The 23,219-nt window shown below is 39.3% G+C and overlaps 1 protein-coding gene across 23 annotated transcripts in view; it reads left to right on the forward strand.

The window, feature by feature from the left end:
- RBFOX2 (RNA binding fox-1 homolog 2) overlaps nt 1-23,219 on the forward strand; it is a 296,547-nt gene that overhangs the window by 55,698 nt on the left and 217,630 nt on the right. The window lies entirely within an intron of this gene.

Genomic DNA, 23,219 nt, shown 5'->3' on the forward strand with positions numbered 1-23,219 from the left:
CACCATGTTGGTCAGGCTGGTGTTGAACTCCTGACCTCGTGATCTACCCGCCTTGGCCTCCCAAAGTGCTGGGATTACAGGCGTGAGCCACTGTGCTTAGCCTAGCCTGTTTTTTATTATACCCAGTGGCAATGCTGGTGTTGTTATAGACGAGAACAAATGTAGGAAAAGGAATTTACAGAAATAAAGCAACTGGATGTAGGAGTTCAGAAAATCTAAAAACTCCTTTTCTCTCCTTAGAAATACAGCCACACTCCCCTTGAAGTGTTTTCCCTTTAAGGAAAAGGCGGCAATTCTTTGGCAGGGCCAACCATTTTGATTGGCTCCTTCTACTGCTGTTTGCCACGAAGAATCCTGACCAGTTTTGTTTAGAGCTGGTCTGGGAGTCAGCCGAGCTGCCAAGTTCTCTGTGCCTAATTTGAAGTGTATTAATGTTTCAGGACTGGGCCAGATCTCTTATAGGCACCTCCTACAGTTCAGCTTTCCACGTTCCAGGAGGAAATGTGACCCTGCTGTTTTGGGAACCCCACCTCATATAGTCTTACTTCTCTCCGAATGTGTTTGAAGTCTTGCCAGCGTAGAGAGGGGAAGTTTAACACACTGAAGAGAATACATTTTTAGGGAGCCTGCCCACAATGGGGTCGGTCCCCTCTGCCACGGCCAAGGAAAAGGAACCCACTCATCCTTCAGGTTACTTAGCATATGAGATTAAGGCCTCAGCCCATTTAGGAATAATTTTCTCTCCTTCTGGACGTGAAATGGTAAAACAGGCCCTTTAAGAACTAGACCGTTTTTAGTTGAGAAGAAAACAGATGAGAGCAGATACTGTGTGTACTTCTTGGCAAAAACCTTGTATGTGGTTCACAGCAATTGCCATTCTGGTTGTGTCTGAGGGGCTGACAACAGACAATTCTAATCTCAAACGTTTTACTTGCTGGACTGGTTCTTAATGCCTAGAACCCAGCCTTAGGTCAAGAATTGGTTCCTAATTGCCATAGGTATAAAGGTGGTGCTCCTATTGAGGGAGTTTTCAGTGTTCCTGCTCTGGTTATCACCAGTGTGGCTTGGGAGATGGTTTATGTAGGTCTGTTCCCCCTCTGTGGATATAAACTACTTGTTAAACAGTTACTGACTTCTGTAAGTTTAGGCAGTTGATAGTACCAACCTTTGAATTTTATGGTGAAATATAATTTTCAGATTTATTAGAACAGTTTAATGGAAGAAAATAAGAGAAAGAGCTCTAAAAAGGTGTAGACTGTCAAAGAAGGCTCATGGAGGAAGCATCAGTTAGGACTCTCACAGTACTTTATGATTACCTAATCATTATCAAGTATTGGACTAAAATTGTCTTTGAACATCTCTCTCTGTTGCCTGTAGATTATAAACTTCTTGAGGATAGGGCAGTTTCTATTCTTTTTTTATATTTGAATCTGGCCTTCTTGATTGATTTGGTAAATATTTATTGAGATCAATTAAAATAAGATGCTTTAAAACTGAGCACAAAGGACAAGTTACATTTCAGTAGCTTAGTAGTGAATTTAATTCTGCAGGTCTTGGTGCTGCACTTCTTTGGTCAGTTTGCTGGGCCCAGATGGCTAGGCTTGTACTTTCCTTAAACATTTTAATGGCCTTTCTTGGTTATGATGTCTCTAAGCACTATGAGGACAGGGAATATGGCTCATAGAAGAGGGTGCCAACTGACAGCCTCTGTCCATTCTCTCTACCCACACACAATTCCTTTCTGTACAGTCTTTGGTAGGTAATAAGAACATTTCTTTAAAGTGATGATTCCTAGGTGAAACTGGAGGCCAGTTTTGTGTGTACTCTTATGTTTTATTAGGTGTGTGGGATTTGAGGAAGTTGTGGTGCTGGAAAGAATCTGCCTTGCCCCATATTACTGGTGAAAAAATAGAGACCTAGGAAGCATAAATAATTTATTCCAAGCCATATGGCTACTTAGTGGCCATCAAGACTATTGTCCAGGTCTCCTGAGTCTTAGTGCTAGACATTTACGACAGTACTGGGTAAGTTCCTTTTTTTTTTTTTTTTTTTTTTTTTTTTTTTGAGAAAGCATCGGTAGAAATCAATTTTACAGAAGCGAATATAAGCGATTTAACTTAGGATTGTGAATGGAAAAATATTTTTCCTTTTGAATGCTAGGAGAACTATGCCAGAGTTTCTTTTTTTCCTACTTTTTGCATGATTTAGAAGATAGAACAAATGAAAACAGTTTCCTAAAGGAGATGCTTCATTTAAATCCTTAAAAAAAGTAGGCCACTTTGAATTTCTAAAAATAGCATTTAAAAAAAACCCCAAAATGGTCTAAAAAGGGATTTTAGTTGCATGAAGACTGTACTTTTTTGGGGGTATTTGGGTTCTAGGGAGGATGCTAGCTCTCTGAATGCTTTATGTTCTTATATGACTCATCTTGTTAGTGGTGACCCCAGAAGGGCCGTTGGAGAAATATGTTCCGAAGGGTGATTTGGAAAGAAGGGATGATTTGGAAGGAAGGGATGAGAAGGTTGCAGGCAGGAAAACTGAGCTAAGCGGTTTTAGAGAGTGTGTGTGTGTGTGTGTGTGTGTGTGTGTGTGTGTGTTTTTTGAAAAAAAAAAAAAAAGAAAAAAGGAAAGGCTGCTAGGAGCTTGGTCCTAACTGATTCCAGATGGGCCTGCTATAGTACAAAGGTTTTCAGTGTGTTTGGGATGGGGCCGACCAAGAGGGCGCCCTCAGCACTTCCTGTGCAGCTCTGCAATTGTACGCACCTAATCAGAAACAGCCCTTACTGCTGGAGCTCAAGAGCAACCTTCTCTTCTCGTCTTTGTGCCTCATTCTGTGAACTGTTCCCTTTGCCTGCCCTGTTTACCTCCCTCTCCTAGTCTCTTTTCCTTTCTAATCTTTTCTATATTTGTTTTCAGAGAATGTTAATAGGAGGGGATATATGTATATATAAACATAAACATATGTATATGTTTCTTGTGGGTTGGGAGCAGAGAAGAGAGGGAGGAAGGAATGGCCAAATTAAACGCAGATGGTGAATATTTAGGAAAGGAATTTTTTTCTGGACCTGGGAGGCATTTGCTAGAAATGGGGATTGCGAACATGAGAATGTGAATGAGACTTGGGAAAACAAGCCACTCTTTATTTTTCATTTTTTTGAATCCTGCACACTTGTCTAAATGGTTCAAAGTATAACATTGCATGGGGATGATTTATTTACATTGTAAACTGAGTATCACTGGCCCTGTCTGGCTGTGTGCCAAAGGGTGAGTGTGACAGTGACTTTAAACTCAAAGGAAGTAGGAAGGTGTTTTGCACCCGCATCCCATGTAGTATTGTTGCCAAGGGAGCATACCTGGTGTGCTCTGACGTGGGCTTGAATGTGGCCGTTTTCCCAGCTACTGCAGTATATCAGGCACTCTGCACAGCTTAAAAGAGGATTTTTTTTGGTGACACTCAGCTGCAGGCACTATGAATTGTTCTTTTGTGCCCTCTAGATTCCACCAGGGATATACTTTATATATATACTTGATTTTCTATTTTGCTTCTATTTCAGTTGCCTGGTTAGACTGAGGGTATGCTTGGTATCAACTGTTAGTTTTTTGGATTTAGCTGATGATTACAGAAACTCTGCCATCCCAGGGGTCCATTTAGGTCTTTGCAATTTTATTCTAATCCACTTAGCTGTTGTGCTGATGTTGTTGCATAAATGTGAGCTTATTAGGATAGACTATGTAAAAATATACTGTGTTGGCATGAAGCTCTTAGCAGCATTGCTTTGTTGTCTTGACCTCTTCATACTTTCAGTGTCCCTTTTGTCCTCTTGTAAGCACCATGATCACATTTCTTCCTCTCCTTCTTCTTCTTCCTTTTTTTTTTTTTTTAGATAGGGTCTCACTCTGTTGCCCAGGCTGGACTACAGTGGTGCAATCATGGCTCACTGCAGCCCCAAGCTCTTGGGCTCAAGCGATCCTCCTACCTCAGTCTCCAAAGTAGCTGGGACTACAGGTACATACCAGCATGCCTGGTTAGTTGAAGAGTGTTTTTTTTTCTTTCTTTTTTTTTTTTTGAGATGGGTCTCGCTATATTGCCCACTCTGGTCTTAAGCTCTTGACCTTGAGCAGTCCTCCTGCCTCAGCCTCCCAAAGTGCTGAGATTTCAGGCATGAGCCACCATGCCCAGCCACATGTTTCTTGAGCCAAATGTACAGTATATCCTCTGATGAAAAATTTTAGTGCTGCTTCTAGGTAGTGAGGATGTCTGGGAGATAGAGTTTGGTTGCAGAAATATTTGATTTTTTGGGATGTTTTTGATGCTAGTAGAAATAATATGTCAGAGTATTTGAAATTGGGATAGCATAAGACAAGTCACATGGTCACCCTTCTTGAGTGAGTCTTAGCAACATAGCATTGCAACCAGTGGAGAATTATGTTCTCAATTCACCAATATGATTTTTCTCACTATGATTTTTAAAAATCCCCCATTTGAATAGGTGTAAAGAAGAGAAGGTAGGTAAGATGTTGTTTGTTTTTCAGGTGGCTCTTATTTGCCAGGTACCAGACTCATGTTATCTCATTTAGTTGATCAGAACTCTAGGATAAATGACCTCAAGTCCATTTTGCAGGTGAGAAAACTGCACATGTGCAGTGTCACCCAGCTAGCCATGTATCAGAGAGACAGGCTCAACCCATTGTATTCTGGGCCTAAAGGTGATACATATTCTTCCACATTCTGAGTTATATATAAGTCCCAAATCCTTCTCAGAAAGAAACTCCTTTCTAAGGATAATGTGGTAAAAAGATTTTTAAAAAATCACTGTAAACTTATTTTTATTATCACTTTAAACTTATTTTTATTGTCATCCTTGTCCCATTTTAAGCATACTAACTTCCTGCCTCTGATATATAAAGAGCTGATGCTGGAGAGAGGAAGGAGGCAAACCATTTTGTCGTGTTTATAGAGAGACCTCAAGGCTCTAAAAGCTGCTTTTATTTTTTTGAGACGAAGTTTCGCTCTTTTGCCCAAGCTGGAGTGCAGTGGCGCGCGCGATCTCGGCTCACTGCAGCCTCCACCTCCTGAGTTCGAGAGATTCTTGTGCCTCAGCCTCCCAAGTAGTTGAGACTACAGAGGCACACATCACCGTGCCTGACTAATTTTTGTGTTTTTAGTAGAGACTGGGTTTTACCATGTTGCCAGGCTGGTCTCAAACTCTTGGCCTCAAGTGATCCACCCGTCTTGGCCTCCCAAAGTGCTGGGATTACAGGCGTGAGCCATCGTGCCCGGCCATAAAAGCTGCTTTTCTTTTTTTTTTTTTTTAATGGAAATTTTTATTTGAGGTAATTGTAGATTCTTATGCAGTTGTACAAAAACTGCTTTTGAATTGGCAGAAAGGCAGAAGTTCTGATCTAGAGGCAGACAGGTACCTCTTTTTATCTTCTAGGGCACTGTGGAAGGAGGGTGTATGAGGGGCTCTTGAGACCCCACTTCACTTTACAGCTCTTTGCTGTCTTTGGGATGTGCACTTGTCAAGTACTCTTCAGTGCCATGTGCAGGAGGCACCGTTTGCAGTGCTGAATTCAAGCCGTACCATGAAATCATGCTGATTTGCTTGAGCAGAGACAGCATTCAGAATGTGGGGATAGATTGCTGGTGGAGACAGTAGTAGATGTTGGAGGAAAATCGCAGGAATTGATGGGGTGAAGCAACAAGATATCTTCAGTTGGGATCACTCTGAAGACTCCTTACATTGTTTTTTCTTAAATTCTCATCGTTTGTCGCTAAATATTTATTTACTTATAATGGTATAATGTCTTTTTCCCCAGTTCTGCTGAGCTTCATGAGAGAAAGGACTATGTCTGTTTTCCACACTGTATTCATGGTGCCTAGCATTATGGGACCATAGTAGGTGTACATTTATGAAAGTATGTTGAATGAGTGAATGCCATGGGAAATTATGGTTCCTGTTGAACAGTTTAATCCTTAGGTCAAGGCTTTGCCTATTGTTTTGCATCAGAGGAGTGACTTTGAACACTTTCCTGATAAAAGAGTTTCAATTCCATGAGCTTCTTTTCTTCTTGTTTACTACCTTAGCTCAAGATCTTCTCTTAAGCTCTACTGATAGAGTCTTGCTTTAATTCAGAAAATGTGCTTAAGACTTAGAAGCCCAGTCTGTGAAGCATCTGGTTTACCTTGACCTGTAAAATTAGCAGACTGCTTCTTTCCCCTCCTGTTCTGCATGTTTAAGAGAGGTGCAGAATTCTATTTTGAGGCTTATGATAGAATAGGAGAATAGACAAAACTCGATGACTCTGTTTACTTTAAAAACTTGTTGCTCATCTAAATTGGTTGAATGACTATCCCTTCCCTTAACTAACCCTTTCAACTTTTCATCCTGAATTGACCTTCCCTAAATTTGTCTTTCATTAAAAAAGGCCATAAATATATTTGATCTCTAACCTACTGGGACTCTTTTTAAGTTTGGCTTTTTTTTTTTTTTTTTTTTTTTTTTTTTGGTAACCTTTCTCTCTTAAGATCAGGAAGAAGGGGATAAGTAATTGTGGACAAGAAAATTGGAAAACACTTAAGAAAAAGTTTAGGGTTGTGTGGGTGTGTGAAAGCATATGTGTATACATATACATGTTTTTCCTTTCCTGCCCCACTGTTCTCTAGCTAGAATGACCTAGATTTTTTTTATTCTGGGAAAAATTGTATTATTTCTGGATTCTGCTGTTTCTTTTAAGTAGTTGGACTAGAAGATGCTGGACTTACAACTTACATTTTTAAGATCTTTCTTGTACTCTTAAGAAAAGTGGTAAATGGGGTGGATTTTAGATGTGTGTATTAGAAACAGTAGCAGTAATAAGGAAATGCCTTTGTCCTCCTGTTCTTTGTTGAAATGAAAATCAGCTTGGATAGCTGAGGATGGTGGAGGGTTATGTATTATTTTTGGGCTCCAATGTCAGAATTCTCAGTTTTATTTAAACACTCGACACAATTGATATTTGATGCCATGCTATTAGCTAAGGTTAGTATTCACTTAGGTTAGGGAACATCTCTTATCATTTTCATCTCTTGTAGCACCTAACAGTCCTGGGTACATACGAGGCACTTGATAAAAGCTTGTGGAGTTTAATTTAATGTAATCTTGCTTAATTCATAGATTCAGTTGTTTGACCTATTAGGTGGAAGAAAACTTCATTGTGCATTTTTTTTTTTTTTGTAGGACTTTAAAAAAATTTTTTATTTTGAGACAAGGTCTCGCTCTATTGCCCAGGCTAGAGTGCAGTGGCACAGCCTCCCAAAGTGCTCGAATTATAGGAAAATTCACATTTCAAATGCTACTTTATGAAAGTTTCTAAAAGAAAACATAGGAGAATGTTTTCATGATATTCTTTACTTGAACTGGATATACATGCTGACTATAAAGGAAAAAATGATAATTTCACTACATTAAACTTAGGAATTATCTGTTCATTAAAAGACACCATTAAGAAAGTAAAGCTAGATGTGGTGGTGCACACCTGTATTCCTAGCTACTTGGGAGGGAGGCTGAGGCAGGAGGATTGCTTTAGACCAGGACTTTAAGACCAACCTGGGCAACAACATAGTAAGACCTTGTCTCTACAATTTTTTTTTTAAAGTTGACTGAGCATAATACCATGTGTCTGTTGTTCCAACTACTCCAGAGTCTGAGGCAGGAGGATTGCTTGAGCTCAGGATTTCAAGGCTGCAGTGAGCTATGATTGCAGCACTACACTCCAGCCTGGGCAACAGGCTATAACCAGTCGTTCCACTCCAGGGCATACCCAGTCGAAATGTGTACATGTGTGCACTGAAAGACATGTACAAGAATTTTTAGGAATAGCCCCAAGCTGGAAATGGCGCAGAGGCCTTTCAACATTACTGAAATATTTTTCAGTAAATTATGATATATTTATAAGATGGAATACAGTCAACAAATGGATCAGTTTTACAAATATAATGTGGAGTGAAAGAAGCCAACACAAAAGAATGCATAATATGTGATTCCATTAATATAAACTTCAAAACAGGCAGAGTGGATTTATGGTGTTAAATAAAGTCATTGTGGGCTGGTGGGAGTGACTTTGCAAAGGCACAGGATGGGCTTCTGTAGTGCTGGTAATGTCCTATTTCTTGGCCTAGGTGTTAGTTACATGGCAGGGGGCGGGGGGACAGTCACTTTGTGAACATTCATTGAGTTATGCACTTAGGATTTTTGCCTATTTCTCTATATATAATTGCTTCAGTAAAAAGTTTACTTTCTTCTACTTGTGTTCTGTGATTGCTACAGCTGATAGATAGCTTTCCCCTCATACACATACTGATCCTTTTCCTGTTGAGCTTGTAGGATGTGAGTGTGCACGTACGTTTTTGTGTTTGTGTGTTGGGGTTTTATGTGGGGATGAAGGTGCTTTTTAAAGTTAATGTAAATTTGCTTGTCAACTATTCAACATGCTGAGTTTCAGACAGCCACAGGAAAGGAGAATTGATGAGTAAGCTTCACTGACCACTTTGTAAACTAATTTCTCTGAGAAGAATAAGGAAATTTTCATTCTACCTCATAGGGCAGCAAATTTGGGTTTTGCTCTGCAGACAAAAGAACCTCTTCTTTGAGGGTCTCAGCCACTAACAGCTTCATTTTCAGAAGGATGTACCTCATTTTGGCTGTTATTCTTATGGAGACTATGAGGAGAACAAATCTCCATGATATTACATTTTTTTTCCCTTTTACTCTGGAAATCTAACTCAAAGTAAGGCATTTTAGGAAAACCTAATTTGGGTTAGGTAGAAAATCTAAAAGATGTTGTCTTGCCTTCTCTTAGCTGGTCGTATCTCTCAGTTCTCAACCTGGCCTTAGTAAAATTCTTGAAAGTTCAAGTTTGTTATGTTGTCTTATGACCATCCCTTTGTTTTTTTATTTATTTATTTTTATTTTTTTTTTTATTTTTTTTTTTTGAGACGGAGTCTCGCTGTGTCTCCCAGGCTGGAGTGCAGTGGCGTGATCTCGGCTCACTGCAAGCTCCGCCTCCCGGGTTCACGCCATTCTCCCGCCTCAGCCTCCCAAGTAGCTGAGACTACAGGCGCCCGCCACCACGCCCGGCTAGTTTTTTGTATTTTTAGTAGAGACGGGGTTTCACCATGTTAGCCAGGATAGTCTCGATCTCCTGACCTCGTGATCCACCCGCCTCGGCCTCCCAAAGTGCTGGGATTACAGGCTTGAGCCACCCCGCCCGGCCATGACCATCCCTTTGTAAATCTTTGTTCTCCCTCCATGGAATGCTCTTACCTTCCTCATTTACATAAATGAACTCCTGCTCATTCTCCATGACATCTTCTAGAGGTAGCCTTTCCTTCTGTGTACTGTCACCATACCTATATACACCTTCGCTATATTGAATATCACACATAGCTCTATTTATTTGTCCTTTGGCGCCAGCCTTTTGAGATTATCGACTGGTGTGTGGTAAGTATTGAGTAAGTAAGTATTGAAAGAAAGAATGGATGATTGAAAATATTATTTGAAAGACAATAACTGTTTTCTAAAGAATAAAATCTGATTATAATATTTGACATTAGTAGATACATTTTTTTCCCCCAGAAAAGGTGATTATTTGCCTTAATTTCAGAGTAAAACCAAGGATGTATGTTTACAACAGGGTGTATGTTGTGCCTGTAGGAGAGAGTGATGCTAACTGGTTCACATGGGTAGCAGACACGTGACCTTGGCCTCTTTAGCATGGTCCTCTAATCAGCTGATTTAATTTTAGTGGAATCCCTGGAGAAATGCTCTGGTTCTATATGTAGAATGTAGAAATCATAAATCTAATGTATAGATCCTGACTGCATTAGGGTTTGTGGATTAAAACCAACAAATGAGACTGTGTAGGTATTATGACATTATGACTGGGCCAGTATAGGCATTATGACCGTGATAATTTTTTTCGTCTCAAATATTGTGAAATTAATTCTAGAATGTTATCTGAAGTTTTGTCATTTCATTTCAGCATGTAATTTCTCAAGCCAATGTTAATTTAAAAAGATCTGAGTAGAATCATTGCCATTTGTCTAGAAGTTTAGAATAATAGGATTAGAATAATAAATTAATAAGTATTGAGTGCCTACTTAGAGTTTAATACTGTTAGTAATACATAAAAAGTATGACTTTGACCTTGATGTCAAGTGTCCTATACTTTATTGATGGCATAAGAGAACACAGATATAAGATGATTTCTAGATTTTTTTCCAACCCTCACTATCTGAAAACAGGAAGCTAAGTGGAAAAATGCTTAGGCTTTGGAATCCAAACAAATCTGGGTTAGAATCCTGGCTTTTTTAAAAAAATGAAATAATGAGTATATAACCATGGTCACCTTGACATCACTGGAACTCTGTGTCTGTGTTTGCAAAGTGGAGTAAGAATGTATACTAGGCAAGGTGTAGTGGCTCACACCTGTAATCCTGGCACTTTGGAAGGCCAAGGCGGGCAGGAGTTCGAGACCAGCCTGGCCAACATGGTGGAACCCTGTTTCTACTAAAACTACAAAAATTAGCCAGGCGTGGTGGTGCTCACCTGTAATCCCAGCTACTTGGAAGGCTGAGGCAGGAGAATTGCTTGAATCCGGGAGGCGGAGGTTGCAGTGAACCGAGATGGCATGACTGGACTCCAGCCTGAGCAACAGAGTGAGACTCTGTTGTGACAACAACAACAACAGTGACAACAACAAAAAGAATATATACTAGTGTTGGTGTTTTTATTTTTGTGAAATAGCGTTGACACATATAAGACTCTTGGCACATAATAAGTGCCCTTAATGCACGTTTGAGTGAAAGAGTAGATAAATGGAGCTTTGTTTTGCAACATTCCACTTAGTCTAGGCCATTGCTGATAGATTTCTTCATAATAAGTCAAGTTTAGTAATTGATTTGATGGGCAATCTCAGAAACTGCTTTAGTCTCCCCTTTGTAGAATAAGGTGACTGTTTTTAAGAGTGTTAAGGTCCTTCAGAATAGTGCTTATCATACTTAATACTTAGCCTGTGGAACCATTGTGTCCATAGGAATGCTTTCACACAAGGAATGGCTTGTTTGAATCAACAAGGAGCGAAATAAGAAAACAGATATCTCAGAGGTGGGCTAGTCATATTGCCCGCTACCCTGCACTGCAGTATGGATTTCAGTTGTTAGCATGTACTTCATCCTTTGCTGTTTTCCACAACAGTTGTAAAGCTTTTTCTAGATGCCTGTGTGTTAACTAGAGGCATCTGACTCTTTTGACTTCTCTAATTGTTCTAAATTGTTTAAGTTTTCTTTGGGGTAGATGACTGTTATTACACTGAATTATTCTCCTTTCATGTCTTTTTTTTTTTTTTTTTTTTTTCTGGAGAGTTGGTGCCCTGGAGCTGGGTCTCTGCCTTGCAAACTGAAAATATAATTTTCCTGGGTGTGCCTTATTTGTATCCATTCCTTTTCTCCCTTTCCTACTACAAGGCTCTGACCTGCTTGGAGCCCTTACTACTTGGTCACAATTGATGCTTTGTCCTTCAGAGTCGTATAGGACGTAGCCACTGCATTAATTCAGTGCTCAGCTATCGAATATGGTTCTGAGAAGGAATTACTTCTCTAGACTGTGAAGTGGGTATCTGAGCCAGAGAATGAAGCCCTGGTCCATATTTAGTCATTATTTAGGGAGAGTGAGGAGTAACAATTTCAAAATTAGAGTTTGGATTAAGCAAAGAAAATAGTAGTCACAAATTGGCTGGCGTATGAGGTGAGTAGAGTTGGATTTTTACCAGAAGTAGAAACCTTTATAGGAACTGCCTATGGCTCAAGAAGTTATGTGTATTTTATGGTATATCTATGATTATGAAAGGATAATTTTCTAAAAGTTTGTGTTCTTCCTCTGGGGATTATTAGCATCTATTAATATCCACAGGAATTTTACTACTAATAATGCCAACTTACTCTTGATTCAGTCCCTTTGGCACAGGGACCTAAACTAATTTACATTAATTTTGTCAGTAATTCTTATAATATCCCTGTGTAGGAGCTGCTTTTTAGATGAGGTATGTGAGAATTTGTTAAGTTTACATAGTAGGTCAGTCTGTTGGATGGAAAGTTGTACCCAGTATTTGTGCTTCCAGGCTTAGTGTGTTTAATCACTGAAGTGTGCAGTCTTTCTACCTAATTCTCCTCCGCGTTTATCCCTCCTATGATGGAGGAAGTCATATCAAGCAAATAGCAGGAGAATTCTGTCTTCTAAGAGGTTAAAGACTTTTCTGCCTTGAGGCGTGGAGTTCCCAATCCTTGGCTTAGGACGGAAAGAAACAGCAGAACACTGTGATGTTCAGCTGAAATGGCTCAACTGTTTTTTTGCATAGTTTTTTGTTCTCTTTTTAAAAATTCTCCTTTTGGGAGGAGGTGAATATGAGAATTTTCTCTCTGCATACCTTGTATGTGAGGCAGGTGGCTTGGTTGTTTTTAATGCTCAGCAGATATCAATCACTACTTGCTTTTGGGTTGGGGGCCAGAGAGGAGGAGGTGAAGCAGTCACTTTTGGGTGGGGTTGAGGGGAGGATACAATGTTGGAAGGAGGACATTTCTGTATGTTTTCTTAGTCATAGGACTCTGAATCCCAAGTAGCTAAATTTAGCTCAGGTTCCTGTTGAAAGCATCGTCTTTTTGGGGCGGGTGGTGTGGGGAGAACGGAAAACCTTTTTGTGTATCCTGCTCCATGAAGCCAATAGGGAAGCAGGAGGAGGTGAGGTTGCCATGGAGATGGTAGCTGTGTGCAAGGAGAGAGCAGCAGGGTTTAGAATTCCAGGAAGGAAGAGAGAGTGATGTCATCAGATTCCATGGACCAGCCCAGGAACCCCTGTGAGGTTGGTGGGGAGTTGGGTGTGTGGGGGGTGGTGGAGTGGGAGTTTGTGCAGGGGAATTGTGGCTTCAGTAAGGTGTGGGGAGTCCAGTTCAAGCAGAGAGGTTGGTCGTGTGGAATTGTGCTGATCTGCATTAATGCCTGATTTAAAAAAATTCTGGAAATCATTCTAAATTTGCAGAATATTTTCTTTGTTGAAAAAAGACATTTATTTAACAAAGGAGCTCATCTGGATGTAGAAATGTAATATCTTTTTATAGTTGTATCCCTGAAGTATTTGTGTGTGCCTTTATCCCTTGTATGTGAGGGTGTTTGTGCGCATATTTTAGTGTATGGTTGCCTTTGTACAATACCTTTTATGGTGCTGCATGCAGTTAAATGCTTCATTAATGCCTGCTGGTGGTATTTATTTTTATATGGATGGATGTATATAAATAAAACTTAAAAATAATCTGAAAAGAATATCAAAGCAGTTGCTTTTTCAGCAGAAAGGAAAACTGCATGCTTCAAGACAGTTGTTCTGAACACATGCATGTTTGTGCTGATAGTGAAGGGCAAATGTGTCTCTTTTGGTATGACTAAGAGGCTGCTTTTTTTTTTTTTTTTTTTTTTTTTTTTTTTTTTAACAAATATAACAGAACCTGTGCATCCAAATGAGTATTGCCCTTCAAAATAGTCACCTTGGCTGGTGATAACAACCATTGCGCAAAACATAAAGAACTCACATTCGGAATCGGCTTTAGAGATGAGTGATGAGGAAAACATTTTCAATACCTAACACTGAATTTTGTATTTTAAAAATACCTACCTAGGTTTTTGAAAGATACTAGGTTTCTTTGAATTGGCTTTTCCTGATTTTGTGATGTTGTCAAAAAGTCAAATCTGTGCTCAAATGGTGAGCTTTTACCCCGTTTGAAGATGCTTCAAGTCGTGGGTTTAGGCTCTGAAGGCATTTTCATGTTCAGATGAAGGGCTCCTGAAATATTTAGTTTAGCAGTGCCGTGTTTTGAATGATGGTAGCATCTGAGGAATAAGAACATAGCCTTCCCAGGGCGACATCTTATGGGGTGACCCATTTGGATTGATTTGTTCCAGTGTATCTGTTAAAATCAGTGACATTACCATTGGGCAATGTGGGAAGCAGCTTTAGATGGTGTGTCTGAGGGCACAGACTCTTTGGAATGGGGTTGGCTGAAGTCTGAACCCCTCTTCTGCAATTCAGTCACTGACCTTGGACAAGTTAGTCTCTTGGTGCATCGACTTCCTCGTGTGTAAAATGGGAATGATAGTGCTGTAAGTACCAACCTCACAGTGTGGTCCGAGGACTAAGTGAGCTAATATGTAAAGCTCTTAGACATTTGGTGTGTTCTCAGTCAGTGCTTGCTGTGGTTATTGTCGTTAATAATTATATATTTCTTTGAATTACAGAATTCTGAGGTAGAATGTGCCTGGAGATAGTATAGCTCAGTAGTCCCTATTCTGTACAGTTGGCCTGTCATATCTGTGGGGTCCACATCTGTGGATTCAACCAACCACAGATGGAAAATAATTCAGAAAAAAAATAACAATGCAACAATAAAAATAATACAAATAAAAATACTAAATAACAGCTATTTACATAGCATTTACACTGTATTAGGTATTATAGAGATGATTTAAAGGCTTTGGGAGGATATGCATAGGTTATATGTAAATACTGTGCTATATTATACATCAGAGACTTGAGCATCTGTGGATTTCGGTGTCTGAGAGGGGTCCTCAAAACAGTCCCCCATGGACATCAAGGGATGACTGTGTTGAAGTCAACCTGGACCTCATTCCAGACACCACTGAATCAAGGAGGGAGATCTGTAGATTTTAAATTATTCCCAGGTGATTCAAATGATCAGTCAAGATTGGGAGCCATTGAGTATAATCTGTTTACAGTATGGCCCCAGCACTAGAAGCTTCATTTCCTGGTAGATGCAGGAATCTCAGAGGCCATCCTAGACCTACTGAATCAGAATCTACATTTTAACAAGATACCTGGTGACCTGTCTGCATGCTAACATTTGAGAAGCACTGCTTTTCTTCTACGAGTGTGAATAATTGGGCGATAACCACAGGTTAAAGATGAATTATCTCTCAATGTTTCCCATTGCTGGAAGGGAAACAGTCTGGCTAAGCCAGTGTGTAGATGATCATACACTTACCTTCCCTATTTCTTGGCCTAGGGATAAATGCTTTTCTGGACTAAACTGCTGTGTAGCATGTAACAGAAAGAACAGTTATAATTATGGCTCTGGCTCTACTGTTTACTAGCTATTTGGCCTTGATCCAGTCATTTAATCTCTGAGTCTCACTCTCCTTACCTGATAATGGAAATGACATCCAGAAATAATGTATATAAATTATCTAGCACATTGCAGTGCCTGCATATGTTAATGGCTTTTCCTTTCCCCTTGCCTTCAACCTTTCATTGATAAATCTGTAGCGTAGTTCTAGTCCCTTAGAAAGTGCCACCAGTGGAATCTCAGTACCATCTCATCTCTGTGGGCTCTTCTTGCCCTTCTCCCAGCTATCTTGAGTATTTAATTGTACTTGCAGAAAACTAAGCTTTACAAATATATATATATATATATATAGTTTTCTCTACCTCTTTCTGCAAAATGCCTTTTACTTAATGGAGACTATTATCTAAGGGCTAGAAGATGAAGAACTAAAGGAGCTGAATAATTGAGTTGATACAAGAATCAAAGTATAATGAGATATCACAGAGGCAGCCCTTTTATGAATTCTTAGTAGTTGACCATTTGTTTAAAAAAATGAAATTCCTGATTTTTAAAACTTGGCATCAAGAAAAAAAACCTTGGTCGGTTTGCAGTTGTTTAAAGTCTTCTAGATTGGTTCCAAGCAAGAATTTACATGGTAATTATCAGGAGGTCACTGAATTGATAAGTAATGAGCATTATCTTCGTTCTGACGAGGGAATTAATACAATAAAAGGAAGTTCAGGGACTTGCGCTGAGGACACTAGAAGTAGGTGGCAGAGAGTCTAGGTCAGAGAGTTGGCAGTTGTGGCCAGCAGGGCATTGGAAGCAGCCGCAGCAGGAGGAAATAGAAAGGTCCAGTTTTACTCAGATCTTAATGGACTTAAGGATAGGCAGTATTGTGAACTCAAAGCATATAATAAAAATTGTTACAGTGATAGTTTTTCTCTATGGGGTAGGTATACTTTCAGGTGCTTTGTATACCTTGTTCCTAAACTTAACATCCTTGCAAGGTGTAGACATGATCACATATATTTTATAGACCAGAAAATAAAATTGAGGCCCGGAAAGGTGAGTAACTTGTCCTAAGTTGTTCCTCTAATAAACAACAGAGCTGGTTTAACATCATGTTCAATAGCAGTGTGAGTGAAGAGACCGTTATAAAACCAAATTGAAATAATATCTATCAATTAAAATAAAATTTATTTTGTCTATAATGACTGTTTTTGGGTAGAATTGTTAATTTAAGTTTGGACTGTGATAGTCAACTCAGATAGACTGTCTCAAAGAGACATAGCCTATCTCAAAGGGACTTTTTTGAAGTTGCAGAATGATCCTTTGAAATGTATTTCTTTTGTACTCTGAGGCTAATTAAGACATATCTTTGTTTTTTTAAATGCCAAAGCTTGTGAAGTCTTCAGTTTAGTGAAACACCAGTTTAGATTGAAATATCACAACACAAACTGATTTGTTGGTGGTTATCAATTGGCATATTTAGTCATAATGAGTATTCACATAATTGTGTCTGTTAGTCTGTTATTCCATTCAGATCCAGATGTAGATAATTATCAGTGATTGCACAGAGTGAATCATATATTTAGACAGATTTCTAAGTTACGGTTGGAAGAACTCCAAATGAGAGGACTTGGGTTCCAGGCCCATTTTTGTGACCTTGGACATGTCACTTGAAACTCAAGGGAATGAACCTGAGTTTCCCTTATCAATCAAAAGGGAATAATTGTTATGAGTAGGAGGATGTGCTTGATACCAATTTCTGCTTCTTACTAGCTCTGTAACCTTGAGAAAGACATTTAAAACCTTGTGGTATGTTGGTTTTCTTATCTGTAAGGTCAGTCTGTGCTATGTGAATATGGTTGCAAGGTAAGGAGTGTGCAAGGAAAGTAGCTGAATTAGAATTAGATGATCTCTGTGGGTCCCCTCATCATCTGTGGTCCTGTACTTGTCAGAACTGCCTGTGTGTTGATATGTGGTGAAGTGTTACGTACAACTAAGATATTGTTTCTTATCATTATTGTTAACAGGGCTGCCCCATTAAAGAACAGGCACTGTGTAAGCTATGTTGCATGTATTATGTCAATTCTTGTAACAATCCTATGAGGTAGTATTCTCATTTTAAAATGGAAGAATTTGAGGCTGAGAGATGAATTAGCTTTCCACAGCCATAGAGCTAGTTGGTTACCAGAGACATGGATCAGTGTGATTGTAACAACTGTGCTTTCCCCATATCTCACTGCACATGCTATTGTGACAGGCCAAAACTAGGACATGGGCTTATTATGCCACAAACTGCCTGTACCAAAGAATGGAATGACGACTGAATAATTATATTCTTCACCACCAGACACTTGCCGTTAAGGAAAGGGAGAAGCCAGTTTCACTTCAGAGTGTTCTTGCTGAAGTAGTAAAAATTATTACTATTACTAATTCTCCATCCTTGATTATGAATCTTTTTAATAATCTCTGTGACAAAATGGGTAATACAAATAAAGCACTTCTGCTGCATACTAAGTATGACAGTTATCTAAAGGAAAACTGCTTCTGTGATTGAGTTGCCAGCTGAACTTTTTTCATGGGATGCCATTTTTATTTGAAAGAACAGCTGATAGACTATGATATTCAGCGTTTTATTAAAAATGAATAAGGTGGCCAGGCGCAGTGGCTCACCCTTGCAATCCCAGCACTTTGGGAGGCTGAGGCGGGGGGATCACGAGGTCAAGAGATCGAGACCATCATGGCCAACATGGTGAAACCTCGTCTCTACTAAAAATACAAAAATTAGCCGGGCGTGTTGGCATGCGTCTGTAGTCCCAGCTACCTGGGAGGTTGAGTTGGGAGACTTGCTTGAACCCAGGAGGTGGAGGTTGCAGTGAGCTGAGATTGTGCCATTGTACTCCAGGCTGGGCAACAGAGCAAGACCCTGTCTTAATTTAAAAAAAAAAAAAAAAAATGAAGCGAGCCTGTCATTTCAAGGAAAACTGATATTTGTTGCCAATGATAAAATTTGAACTTTCAAGCAAAAACTAGAGTTTTGGAAAACTTGTATCCTGGGCTATGAGCTTGATAGCTCTGATCCTTAAAAGACTTTTCTGATGAGATTGGTGGTGATATTAGTGAATGTGAGTTTTTTGATGTTCTGTAATGAGATGTGTCAACAGTTGGAAGATCTTTTTAACTTAGTGAACTTGTATTTTATAAATGAACAATACATAATGTTGCAAAATTATACATAGGCAAAAAAATCCATTCAAAGTACAAGACCAGTGAATTTTTATATTAACAGTATGAAAAAATTCATTGATAAGGTTTCACATGCTACATTGCAACTAACCTTTGGTACACTATTAAAGAAGCATATCTAGAGATAGGTGAAAAGACTATTAAAATACCTTGCCTTTTCAACATATAGATCCGTGGAATGCCAAACACCTTTCATATACTTCAGAATAATGTTGAAACAGATTGAATGCAGAAGCAAGTATGAGAATCCAGCCATCTCCCATTCCATCTCCAATCCCCAGGCCACAGTCTAGTACCGGCTTGTGGCCTATTAGGAGCCAGGCCACACGGCAGGAGGTGAGCAGCAGGCACCACTGCCTGAGCGCCACCTCCTATCAGATCAATGGTGGCATTAGATTCTCATAAGAACGCGTACCCTACTGTGAACTGCACATGCAAGGGATCTAGGTTGCCTGTTCCATCTAATGCCTGATGACCTAAGGTGGACCAGTTTCATCTTGAAACCATCCCCACCCCCACCCCACCCCCCATGGAAAAATTGTCTTCCATGAAACCAGTCCCTGTGCCAAAAAGATTGGGGACCACTGTTTAAGTTGGATGTTAAAAATATTTTTAGAAATGTAAAATAATGACACTCTTCTCACTGGTTTCGTTTACAAATGAAACCATTTTCATAACATTTTTTAGACTAGCATAGTGGTTTATTATTGGTACTTAATTAACATATTTTTAAAATTATTCCGTTTTAGTTTCTAATAGGCAAATCTCAGTAGTTATAACCACATAAACAAAAGCTCTTTGGAATCTTTGGTAATTTTTAAAAGTGTTAAGGTATTCTGAAATCAAAAAAGTTTAAGAATTGCAGCTCTAATTCTCTAATCTTTTATTTCAGTAGTGGTTGAGACCTCTTAAATTGGTTCTATAAGTCATGAATGGATCTTGACCCACAAATTGAAAGAGAGTGGGCAAGAGTTAGAGGATTGCATTGTGAAGGCAGGTGGGATTTTGCTGAATTTTGCTCGAGTTGATGTTTGAGAATATGCCAAGGTGTGAAGTAAATTAAGTAAAGTTTCTATCTGGAAATTAGCTATTTGTGGTCATCCTCCAAACCCCATTCAAGTCTTACCTACTGTGAGTTCTCCTGTTTGTAATTTCTTTATGCCTTTCTCACTTGATTATCAACCATGTACACTTGTTCTCTCTGGGCCATACATTTACATTTTATTACATGGTTCATATTGTATTTGTTTACATGCCTCTTTCTCTTACTAGACTGTGAGTTCTTTGAGAAAAGAATCCCTAACTTATTTTCCTTTGCATTCCTACCAAGTTCCAGACACATAAACGTCCCTCAGTAAATGTTTGCTGAAGGAATAAATGAGAAGGAAAAAGAGAATAACCAAGTGGGGCAAGGCTTGGGATATTTGGAACCTAATCATGTAAACAGTGGAGGGCCATTAGTATGGAAGTGTTATGAGTGGTGTTTTAGGTAGTTAACCCTGGCCCTGGTAAGAAAGCTGGGCAGGGGTGGATGGAGGCCAGCTCTTAGCTGGACCAGCCAAGAGACTCTTGTTAGAGTAATTTAAGCTTGAAGTGATCCAGGCCTGGATTAAGATGAGTGCTTTTGCCCTAGATACTAAGACATACATCCTGAATCCTGAGGAGTATTTACAAAATCAGAAACAATACCATCCATACTGCTTGACAGTTGTTGTGTACTTGTGCTGAATTCTGTGTTAAGAGCTTTATGTCTGTTGTTTCATTTAATCTTCACAGCATCCCTGAGGTAGGTATTGTTGTTATCTCCATTTTTTTCCAGTTAAGTAAAAATAATACATGTTCATTTGTTGAACGGTTAGAAAATACAGATAAGAAACCTCCTCCCCCCACAAAGACATATATCACTCATAAATCCAAATTCAACACCAAGACATATGACCACTGTAAACATTTTGGGATATATACTTCCAGACTTAAAAAAAATATATATATATGTGTGTGTGTTATATGTGCCTGAATATGAGGAAACCATGAATATAAGGCTTTATGCTGTTTTTCCATTGAAAGGAAGGGCTAACCTATTAAGCTTTTAGGGATGTCAAGGAAATAGGCAAATATCTACTTAGAATATGTATTAATTTATGTAATTTAGAAATATTTTTTCTTTTGGCCGGGCGCGGTGGCTCAAGCCTGTAATCCCAGCACTTTGGGAGGCCGAGATGGGCGGATCACGAGGCCACGAGATCGAGAGACGATCCCGGCTAACATGGTGAAACCCCGTCTCTACTAAAAAATACAAAAAAACTAGCCGGGTGAGGTGGCGGGCGCCTGTAGTCCCAGCTACTCGGGAGGCTGAGGCAGGAGAACGGCGTAAACCTGGGAGGCGGAGCTTGCAGTGAGCTGAGATCCGGCCACTGCACTCCAGCCTGGGTGACAGAGCGAGACTCCGTCTCAAAAAAAAAAAAAAAAAAAAAAATATATATATTTTTTCTTTTTGGGAAAAAATGTGTATAGGCTGTACTGCATCAGTATCTGTGTCGTTGCTTAGAACCACTTTGAATCTTCAGTTTTCCAGAGTATATATTGAGATACAGCACTTTTTTGAATCTATATTTATTGCAGTCACTGATGATTTTATCTCAAGCTGTAAGTACTTATTCAAACAACAACAGGAAGTCTTCATTTGTACTGTGGTGTATACTGCATTGCTTTTCAAAAAAATGTTAATGGAGGTTAAATTCATGTAACATAAAATTAACCTTTTAAAAAAGTGAACAATTTGTGGCATTTAGTACATTCACAGTGCTGTACAACCACTACCTCCATGTAGCTCACATTTTTACATCACCCTCAAAAGAATCCCGTATCCATTAAGCAATCATCCTCTCTTTCCCCTTCCCTGCAGCTGCTGGGAGCCACCAATCTGCTTTCTGTTTTGATGAATTTACCTATTCTGGAGATTTTATAGAAATGGAGTCATATAATACGTGACCTTTTATGTCTGGCTTCTTTCATTTAGTACTGTGTGTTTTCAGTGTTTATCCATGTTGTAGCATATATCAGTACTTCATTCCTTTTTATAACTGAATGATATTCCTTTGTGTGTATATAGCACAATTTGTTTATCTGTTTATCCCTTGATGGATGTTTGGGTTTCTGTTCTTTGGCTATTGTGAGTAGTGTTGCCATGAACATCTGTGTACAAGTATTGGTTTGAGTACCTGTTTTCAGTTCTTCGGGTATATACCTAGGAGTGGAATTGCTGGGTCATATGGGAGCTCTGTATTTAACTTTCTGAAGATGTGCCAATCTCTTTTCCATAGCAGCTGCTCCATTTTACATTCCCACCAGCAATGTACAAGCGTTTGTCAATTTATTTTTAATGAGGAACACAATAAGACAGGGAAAGTAAAGAGAAAGTATGTGTAGCCTTTGAGTCTATTAGAGCTTTGTATCTCAGATTTTGCTGATGGACTTATTAAATATTTATTTAGCATCACTTCAGCACTAAGAATGAAATTTAGCTCAGGGAAATGAATCTAATCTATTTTAAGTGGTGAACAGACTAAGAAGTGATGATCATAGGAATGAAGGAATGGAAATTTAAATAGACTAAAGTTCCTTGAGGGCAAAGGCCTTATTCATCTTTGTGTTCTCAGCATTTAACAAAGTACTTGGTGTATTATAGGTTTTTTTGGGGGGTCTCCAAGACTACCCTAGGTCCAGTGAATTATCTAGGACTTACGGAACTAAGATGTAGTCCTACTTATAGCTATGCTTTATACTAGTAAAAGGCTATAAAGCAATGTCAGCAAAGAAAAAAGGTACATGGGGTGAAGTCCAGAGGAAACCTGACTCAAGCTTCCAAAAGTCCTTTCCTAGTAGAGTCACAGGACTTGCTTTGATTCCTCCAGCAGTAAGTTTTGACAGTGTTGTCTACCAGGGAAGCTTGTTACAGTCTTAGTGCTGAGATTTTTTTGGCTGGGGATGGTGGTGGAGGGGGAGCTGTTCACATAGGCACCCTAACCCTAGCACATATCAAAATTCCAGACTCCCAAAAGGAAAGCAGGCATTAACAGATAAGAGCCACTCTGATCGGTTCTGGGGATAGAACCCTTGTAAAATCTTCAGTTTCCAGATACCAGCTAAGGCCAACCTTGCAAGCTGCTGTCTCTGAGAATAGCAGTCAGACCTGCTATGTTCATTCTTTTTGCACATAAATGTTCAGTTTCTTTTAAAAATATGTTCTTAGGTCTGTGAAGAAAAATAAACACCATAGTAGAAAGCCAGCAGGGACTTTAATGTAAGACAGACCTGGATTTGTAATATGGGGGGAAAATTGTATAGTTTTTCTGAGCCTTAGTTTCCTTACTGTAAAGTGATATATCACAGGGTTTTAGTGAGAATTAAAAGTGATAATGTTTATAAAACACTACGCATAATGTCTGTCTTATGTATAGTAAGTAGCTCTTAACATTTTTTTTCAGCTCACTTGTATCAGTCCAGGTCCAGCCAGGAGAGAGAGACTACACAGTACTTTGGACAGGGAATTTAATATAAAGAATTACTTACCACCAGGCATGGTGGCTCATGCGTGTAATCCCAGCACTTTGGGAGGCCGAGGTAGGCGGATCACCTGTGGTTGGGAGTTCGAGACCAGCCAGACCAACATGGATGGATGGAAGGAAGGAAGAAAGGAAGGAAGGAAGGAAAAGGAAGAAAAGGAAAGAAAGAAAGAAGGAAAGAAAGGCATTAGGGCATGGGGCACGCATGAGGGATGTGAGTTGTGGGAGGGAGAAGGTGCGTTCTGACTGAATTC

Source organism: Macaca thibetana, chromosome 10 (genome assembly GCF_024542745.1).
Source record: "Macaca thibetana thibetana isolate TM-01 chromosome 10, ASM2454274v1, whole genome shotgun sequence".
NCBI lineage: Eukaryota > Metazoa > Chordata > Mammalia > Primates > Cercopithecidae > Macaca > Macaca thibetana.